Genomic DNA, 9309 nt, shown 5'->3' with positions numbered 1-9309 from the left:
TTTATTCAACAGAGCGAGAGTTTGAGATAAAACCTTTAACCAATAAAGTTAACCGAAACGATTTATTTTAAAAACCAAGAAACCGACAAAGACTCGATTCCCTAGTTTTGACGAACTACATACCGATATCCGTTTTATTAATATTTAATCTAGATCTTAGTTTAGCTCTTAGTTTTTCCCCAAACAATCGAACATTTTCACCTTAGATTTACGTAGTAACCTTAGATAACGGTATATCGATTCATAAGTCCCTGTGGGATCGATATCTTTTAAAACTACGCGATAGAACTGTGCACTTGCAGTTTGTATCCCATTCTCGACTCACACAGTCGAGCGATCAAGTTTTTGGCGCCGTTGCCGGGGACTTTTATTTAATCGATATCGTAACTCTTCCGTTACGCTGTAGAGACTAAGGTTTCTTTTCCTTCTATTTTCTTTCTTTCGTTGATTTGTATGCCACGCACTCGCTCACAAGGCGAACCGCTCTATCTACGAATCAACGATATCGAACTATATCTCCGAGTCTTACGACGAATTCGGGAATATCGTGCTGCAAACAATCTCCCTCCTATAGAACTTCCTGATATCAAAAACCTTTTTCCTTCGAAAACCGAGATGGCAGAACCAGCTCGTGCTCTTAGAGATTACGCCGCTCCATCGCAAGATGAACCGCATTCAAGTATTGCTCCACCCGCAATCGAAGCAAACAACTTCGAACTTAAACCTTCGCTGTTGCAGGCTGTGCAACAAAATCAATTCTCTGGAAATCTTACCGAAGATCCAAATCTTCATTTATCCGTATTTGTTCAATACGCTGATACTGTTAAAGCTAATGGTGTCACTTCAGAGGCAATTCGACTTCGTCTTTTTCCTTTCTCATTAAGAGATAGCGCTAGAAGATGGCTTCAATCTCTTCCTTCCAACTCAGTCACCACCTGGAACGAGTTGAAGAAAGTTTTTCTTGCCCGATATTTTCCGCCAAGCAAAACAGCTATGTTAAGAGCCCAGATAAACGGATTTAAACAGAAAGACAACGAGTCTCTTTTCGAAGCATGGGAAAGATACAAAGACATGATGAGACTTTGCCCACACCATGGTTTGGAAGACTGGTTAGTAATTCACACATTTTATAATGGTCTCTTATACAACACCAGGTTAACAATAGACGCCGCTGCAGGTGGTGCACTAATGAACAAACCTTATGCTGATGCTTACCAGCTTATCGAGAGCATGGCCCAAAACCACTATCAGTGGGGAACCGAACGAACAACGGTGGAAAAACCTCAACCGAAAACTGGCATGTACGAGATAAGTAACCTTGACCACGTCAATGCAAAAGTGGATGCTTTGGTCCAGAAAATCGAAAGTTTAAATGTATCACCTCCAGCCGCCGTGGTTGCTATAACTCAGAATTGCGAGGTCTGTGGAATCCAAGGCCACACTCCTACGGACTGTCAACTCTTGACCGGAATCCAAGCAGAGCAAGTAAACTATGCTCAAGGAAGCCCCTATTCGAATACCTATAACCCAAATTGGAAGAACCATCCAAATTTTTCATATAAGAGTAACAATGCTTTATACGCACCTGGACAATCTCCAAATCAAGCCCCATCTATACCTCCGGGATATCAGAAGCCGAATCCATCCATGCCTAACAATAATACCCCTAGAAAATCCAACTTGGAAATCATGATGGAAAACTTTATAGCTTCCCAACAACAAACCAATAAAGATTTCTTAAACCAGAACATACACACTGGCGAACAACTTAAACAACTAGCAAGCAAAGTAGATGCCTTGGCTACCCATAACAAAATGCTGGAAACACAAATATCTCAAGTAGCTCAACAACAAGCACCTACTGCTGCACCAACTGGTACATTCCCTGGACAGCCCCAACCTAATCCGAAAAGCCAAGCTCACGCAATCATATTAAGAAGTGGAACGGAATTGGAAGGACCGTCTGATCCAAGGATAGAAAACCAAGACCCTAAAAAATCTACTGAGGAAAGTGAACCTAAGGAAAAGGAAGAGAGTAGTAAGGAAACCCTAGAAAAGAAGGAACCTTATGTACCTCCACCACCTTACAAACCACCTATACCCTACCCTCAAAGGCTTGTTAAAACCAAAGATGCGGGCCAATTTAGAAAATTTGTTGATCTCCTTAAACAATTAAACGTTACAATTCCGTTCACCGAAGCCATTACGCAGATGCCATCATATGCTAAATTCCTAAAAGAAATTCTTTCTAATAAGAGGAAACTTGAGGATAGCGAAACCGTTACACTCCCTGCCGAATGTAGCGCTATAATCCAAAACATGCCTCCTAAACTCAAGGATCCGGGTAGTTTCTCTATACCCTGTCACATAGGAAAATTTGTCATCGACAAAGCTTTATGCGATTTAGGAGCCGGAATCAGCGTTATGCCTTTATCCATATGTAAGAAGCTAGAAATGGGAGAATTAAGACCGACCAAAATGTCTGTGCAACTAGCAGATCGTTCCATCAAATATCCTGTAGGAATCCTTGAAAACGTTCCTGTACGCATAGGTCAGTTTTACATTCCCACCGACTTTACCATTATGGACATTAGAGAAGATGATATTACACCCATTATACTAGGGAGACCATTCTTAGCAACTGCCGGTGCAATCATAGACGTAAAACGAGGACGACTCACCTTCGAAGTAGGTGAAGAGAAAATTGAATTCATCCTTTCCCAATTCTTGAAAGCACCTGCAATAGAAGATACATGCTACTTCATGGATATCATCGATGAATGCATAAAAGAAGCAGAGTTAGGAGAAGACAAATCATCATACTATCTTTTAGAGGACAAATCCAACCAATGTTTAGCAATAACACCGGACCCTACGCAATGTCTTAACAAACCAACCCCTGATTTGAAAACACTTCCCAAAAATCTGAGATATGAATTCCTAGACTTAGAACTTGAACGGCCTGTGATAGTCAATGCAGATCTAGGAAGACTCGAAACAGAAAAACTCTTACATACCTTAAGGAAGTACCCCACCGCACTAGGATATCACATCACCGATCTTAAAGGAATAAGCCCTTCTATTTGTATGCACCGCATCATGTTAGAAGAAGACTGTAAAACCTCTAGGGAACACCAGAGAAGACTAAATCCGATCCTGAGTGAGGTAGTAAAGAAAGAAATAACCAAGTTATTAGAAGCAGGTATTATATATCCTATATCTGATAGCAAATGGGTTAGTCCCGTACACGTTGTACCAAAGAAAGGAGGCATAACCGTTATTGAAAACGAAAAAGGGGAAACTATAACTAAACGAATTGAATCGGGATGGAGAATGTGCATTGATTATAGGAAACTAAACAAAGCAACCCGAAAAGATCATTTCCCTTTACCATTCATTGACCAAATGTTAGAACGATTAGCAAAACATTCACATTTCTGTTATTTAGACGGTTATTCAGGCTTCTTTCAAATACCAATTCACCCTGATGATCAAGAAAAGACAACGTTCACATGCCCTTTTGGTACCTTCGCTTATAGACGAATGCCGTTTGGTCTGTGTAATGCCCCTGCAACCTTTCAAAGATGCATGATGGCAATATTCGCCGACTTTCTCGAAAACATCATGGAAGTATTTATGGATGACTTTTCCGTATATGGACAAAGTTTCGAAGAATGCCTTGAAAACCTAGAAAGAGTCCTTGAGAGATGTGTAAAAGTAAACTTAGTACTTAACTGGGAAAAGTGCCACTTTATGGTACAAGAAGGAATTGTTTTAGGACACATCATCTCGAACAGAGGAATTGAAGTAGACAAAGCCAAAATAGAGGTAATCGAAAATCTTCAACCCCCAAGAACCGTGAGAGAAATACGAAGCTTTTTAGGACACGCCGGTTTTTACCGACGATTCATCAAAGACTTCTCTAAGATAACTAAACCTTTAACCGGACTATTGATGAAAGATGCTGAATTCATATTCGACGATAACTGTTTAAAAGCATTTCGAACTCTTAAACAAGCACTGATCTCCGCACCCATTATGCAGACACCAGACTGGAATGAACCATTCGAAATAATGTGCGATGCTAGCGATTATGCTGTAGGTGCTGTTTTAGGACAAAGAAAGGATAAAAAGCTTCACGTTATATATTACGCAAGCAGAACCCTGGATGAAGCGCAAATGAATTACGCCACTACCGAGAAAGAACTCCTAGCCGTGGTATTTGCGCTAGATAAATTTCGTTCTTACTTGGTAGGAGCCAAAATAATAGTCTACACTGATCACGCTGCTATCAAGTACCTTTTAACAAAAAAGGATGCTAAACCTAGACTCCTAAGATGGATCTTGTTGCTACAAGAATTCGACTTAGAAATCAAGGACAAGAAAGGAACTGAAAACGTAGTAGCAGACCACCTCTCTAGACTTGAGAACCTTGAACCGGAAAGAACATCAATTAATGATGATTTCTCGTATGACAAACTTATAGCTACTTTGGAAGAGAACAACTCCGACATGCAAGTAGAAACCACCTTAGCTATATCTGCCACACCATGGTACGCTGATCTAGTCAATTATTTAGCTGCCGGCATAGTCCCACCTACTTTATCTTACCAGCAGAAGAAACGATTCTTCCACGACATAAAACACTATTACTGGGATGATCCCTTACTTTTCAAAAGAGGCCCCGACGGTATTTTCCGTCGATGTATACTCGAAGAAGAGGTAGAAAATATAATCCAACACTGTCACTCCGCGCCTTATGGTGGACACACAAGTACATCCAAGACCTGCTCTAAAATCCTACAAGCCGGCTTTTATTGGCCAACTATATGGAAGGACGTACATGCGACTATTAAGGAGTGTGACAGATGTCAACGCACGGGAAACATATCTAGACGTGACGAGATGCCGCAAAAAGGTATTTTGGAAGTAGAGATTTTTGACGTGTGGGGGATAGACTTCATGGGACCTTTTCCATCCTCTTTCGGTAACAAATACATACTCGTGGCAGTTGACTACGTATCGAAATGGATCGAAGCTGTAGCTTCCCCAACAAACGACACCCGAGTAGTAACTAGACTCTTTAAGAATATAATATTTCCGAGATTTGGCATCCCAAGAATAGTAGTCAGTGACGGTGGATCGCACTTTATATCCAAGGTACTCGAAAAACTACTGCTTAAATATGGAGTGAGACATAGGATAGCGACACCTTACCACCCTCAAACCAGTGGACAAGTGGAAGTATCTAACAGAGAAATCAAGCAAATACTGGAAAAAACGGTAGCCACTTCAAGGAAAGATTGGTCATTGAAATTACCAGAAGCTTTGTGGGCATACCGAACTGCTTATAAAACCCCCATAGGGACGACCCCATTTAAGCTCATTTATGGAAAATCCTGTCACCTCCCGGTTGAATTAGAACATAAAGCCTATTGGGCTATTAGAAAGCTAAATTTGAATTATAAAGCCGCCGGTGAAAAGAGAATCCTTGACATAAACGAATTAGAGGAACTCAGAAGAGACGCCTATGAAAATGCCAGAATCTATAAAGAAAGAACAAAACAATGGCATGACAAGCGTATATCAAGGAAAATCTTCAAGCAAGGCGACGCAGTACTTTTATTTAACTCTAGACTAAAGTTATTCCCGGGAAAACTACGATCCAGATGGTCAGGGCCTTTTCATATCACTAAAGTCTTTCCCAGTGGAGCGGTAGAAATAAAAGGGAAATCTACAGAACCGTTCACCGTAAACGGGCAACGTCTGAAACACTACCACTATGCGGAAACCAACGAGGATTCGCAAATCCTACACTTAGACGAAACGCCCCCAGGACCTATAGATTATATTTAACAGTTTCTTTGTCGAGCTTGCGACATTTAAACAAAGCGCTTAGTGGGAGACAACCCACAAATTAATTTGTTATTTTATTATTCTATTATCATCATTTCCCTATTTCTTTCTTAATTAATCTTTTAATTTCTGTTTAGTATTCATAAAAAAAAAAAAAATAATAATAATAATAATCTTTCTTCTTTCGGCATTTGGCCAAATCCTGACTTAAACTCATGTTTTCTTTTCTCTAGCTAACACTAACCAGATGGGATATTTTGATCGTATGGGTATCAAGTTCAGAGGAATGGCTCAGAAACAAAAGTTTGAAGAACTAGCCGCTAGAGAGATGCTACCTAGTTTATATGCTGATGATTGGGCTATGACTGCCCTTGGACTGAGACAGAGTGTCCTGTATTTGCTGAATCAGATAGGATGGGAGACATCCCCTATCCTGAGACATTTCACCACCTACCGGAGACTCACACTAGAATTCCTTAGCTCATTAATCTATCTACCCAGCCATGGAAAAGGAATTAGCAGAGGTTTTATCCAGTTCAAAATGTTCAACATGGAGTACCAATTTAATATTAGAGACTTCACCAACCTTTTGGGTTTTCCTACCTCCTTTGATACATTCACTGTAAGCCAGGAAGAACTTTTTGAATATAGAGAGCTTGAGCACTTTTGGGGTAAGCTGACTGGAAATGATGAGCCCGAAGAACATGAGTTTCTCTCTGGAAACATACACAACCCGGCCTTCCGCTATTTCCATAAGATCCTGACCCACACTTTATTTGGGAAGAAGCCAAACAGTACTTCAGTTTCACGTGATGAACTCTTCATCATATTTTGTGCTTCCCAGAACCGTCCAGTGAACGGTGCCACTTTTATGTTAGCTAATTTAGACCACCTTATCCAGGATGAGAGAGCACCCATTAGAATAGGCGGTTTGATAACCATGATAGGTAATGCCATTGGATTGCGTCAGCCTATGCTTGACCTTAGCCCTTTTTGTGGCATTACTACTATGAGTATACCTTTCCTCTTCAACACTATGTTTATAGCAAACCTAGGGTCTGATGAGTTTGAGCTGATTATTGATAACCAGGTTCTCTGCCTATTCACCATGCCCGATCCTAGGACTAGTGTTCATAACCAAAGGAACTGGCTCTATAACCTGAATGAAACCCCAACCCCTGCTGGATCCACTGAATCCATCCAGGATTATGAGATTTGTGATGACTATGAGAATTATGCTGACCAGATCTCCCTTGCTGAATCTGACCCTCAGACACCTTCCGGCTACTATGATATTGATCCTCCTCCTCAGCCTGTCCTGACCGAAGAATCAGCCATGCCTGATCTCCGACATCATATGCCAGGAACAGATATTAACGCCGTCATTGAAGCCTTGATGTCAGAGCATCACGCCCTCAGGGAAGATTTCCACAACTTGAGGCATGAAGTCCTAGAATACATGAGCAGCACGGCAAGTCAGTTACGTATGTTGCGGCATCGTGTTAACTCTTTTGCTCCTCCGGCCAGAGATCCGAAGATAGATGGAATTTAGTTATTTCTTTCTAAGTTATTTAGTTTTAGGCTAGATTTTTCATTAATGTTATTTGAATTCATGTTCGCATTTATTTTCCTTTGATTTCATTGTTTTCCCTTCCTGTATTACATTATGTTAATTTTATTAAAGCTTTTATTTAATTTATGCAATGGCTATGTTCTCTACTGTTCTACTGTTACTCAGAATGAATTATTATTATGTGAAATAGAATAGCATGCAACACAAATTAATTAGCTAAATTAAATAGAACAATCTAAAAAAAAAAAAAAAACCAAATAAAACAAAATAATCAAAATAAATCCATCCCCAGATTAATTATGTGAAGCGCTGCTGAATGCCCTGCCAAAAAGACCTGTGTGACGAGCGTCACACACTCCATGACGAACGGCACGCATAACTCCTGTTACGAACGTCACACCCTTGTGACGAGCGTAACACTCCTCAGACTAGTGAACGTTACATAGCCGTTGGAGACGAACGTTACACCCCTTACCTTTTTACATTCCCCATTCATTTTTCATTTACCACACTTAATTACTTTTCAACCACTTTTTCTCCAACTTCCAAATTCTTTTCCTATAAATACCCATCAAAACCTCCCTTCATTCACCACAAACAATTCTCTTCTATCAAATACATTTCTTTTCTCTCCAAATTACTCCTTCAAATTCATTCATCACTATGGCGGGAAATCAAAATTTCGGAAATATCATCTTCCGATCCGGAGATGACAACTATCAGCAAGAGCAATTCGAGCGCTTCCAGCAGCGAGGCGTCGTTTCCACCAGGTACCCCGATTTACCTTGCTTGCAACAATTAGGCTTACTCCAAGGTATCGAGTGGATGCTCCGTAAAGCCGATTTAACCTTCCTTTGCACTCATAACCAACCCACCTATCGGGGTCTCGCAACCAAATCTTGGGTTCGGGAGTCGGTTATGCAAAGGGAAGGTATTAGCACCCCTACGCATCCGTAGTACTCTACGGGATCCACTTTTGTGGTTTTTTGTCTAAAGGGTGTGGGTTTACCTAATGTGTTTATTTACTAAAAAGGTTAAGAGAAATGACTCGCACGGATGTCGCATCCACTGCATACGTATCTCATCTGAATATGAGAATCAGAGTCTTCGTAGCTCGGCTGACCTATGGGTTAAGGGTTAGTGTGCTCGCTAAGACATCGCGTCTTATGCCTACGTATCTCATCTGGAATGAGAATCAGAGCGAGCCGTAGTTCGGCTAACTACGGGGTTATGGTTTGAGTTTTGGACGAACGACGTTACTACGCAATCTACCGGATGCTCGACCTTTGGAGACTTACTCGCCTGTAGTAGAAGGAGTAAACGTGTGTTATGGGTTTTAGGGTTTGGGATGCGCGAGGGCAAACGGGCAGTCCTTGACGAAGGAACCGCGCTACATGTGGGGATACGAATACAAAACACAAAACATGTATCTCAAAGTAAAATGCCACCAAGGGGGTCAAACATTGCCTCCTATCGAGGTCTTCCAGCTAGGAAAGCGATAAAGTACGAGAAAGGGAAAAAATTACCACACGGATAAAGATCCGAAGCTATAGCAGTTAAAGGAGCAAGAAACCCTGAAATCTCTCCAGCTGGACCGTCAAAGGAAATCAGTCAACACGAATAATCAGAATAAAACTTCAGGGGGTATCCCACAAATAAAGTGGGAAACCACGCGAGTGTCTCTGCAAAAGCCATGTGAGCCCTTACAAAACTCGACAAAGGGTTAGAGCAACAGGATGAAATCAAGAGAAAACAATGCCATGGAAACACAAGACAGGTTAGAATAAAGAGAACAAAAAAAAAAACGAATACTGCCACGTTCGCGACTGCTTCGCCTAGCGAAGGCTTAGCGAAGCTTCGCTACAGGCTCGCCTAGCGAA

The 9309-nt window shown here is 41.1% G+C and overlaps 1 pseudogene; it reads right to left on the bottom strand.

The window, feature by feature from the left end:
- Positions 1-1000: 1000 nt before the first annotated feature.
- Positions 1001-1100, bottom strand: LOC127124292 (uncharacterized; annotated as a pseudogene).
- Positions 1101-9309: the final 8209 nt, after the last annotated feature.

Source organism: Lathyrus oleraceus, chromosome 2, assembly GCF_024323335.1.
Source record: "Lathyrus oleraceus cultivar Zhongwan6 chromosome 2, CAAS_Psat_ZW6_1.0, whole genome shotgun sequence".
Taxonomy (NCBI): Eukaryota; Viridiplantae; Streptophyta; class Magnoliopsida; order Fabales; family Fabaceae; genus Lathyrus; species Lathyrus oleraceus.
Note: the sequence above shows the minus strand (reverse complement) of the source record. Positions and strands in the feature narration are given on the sequence as shown.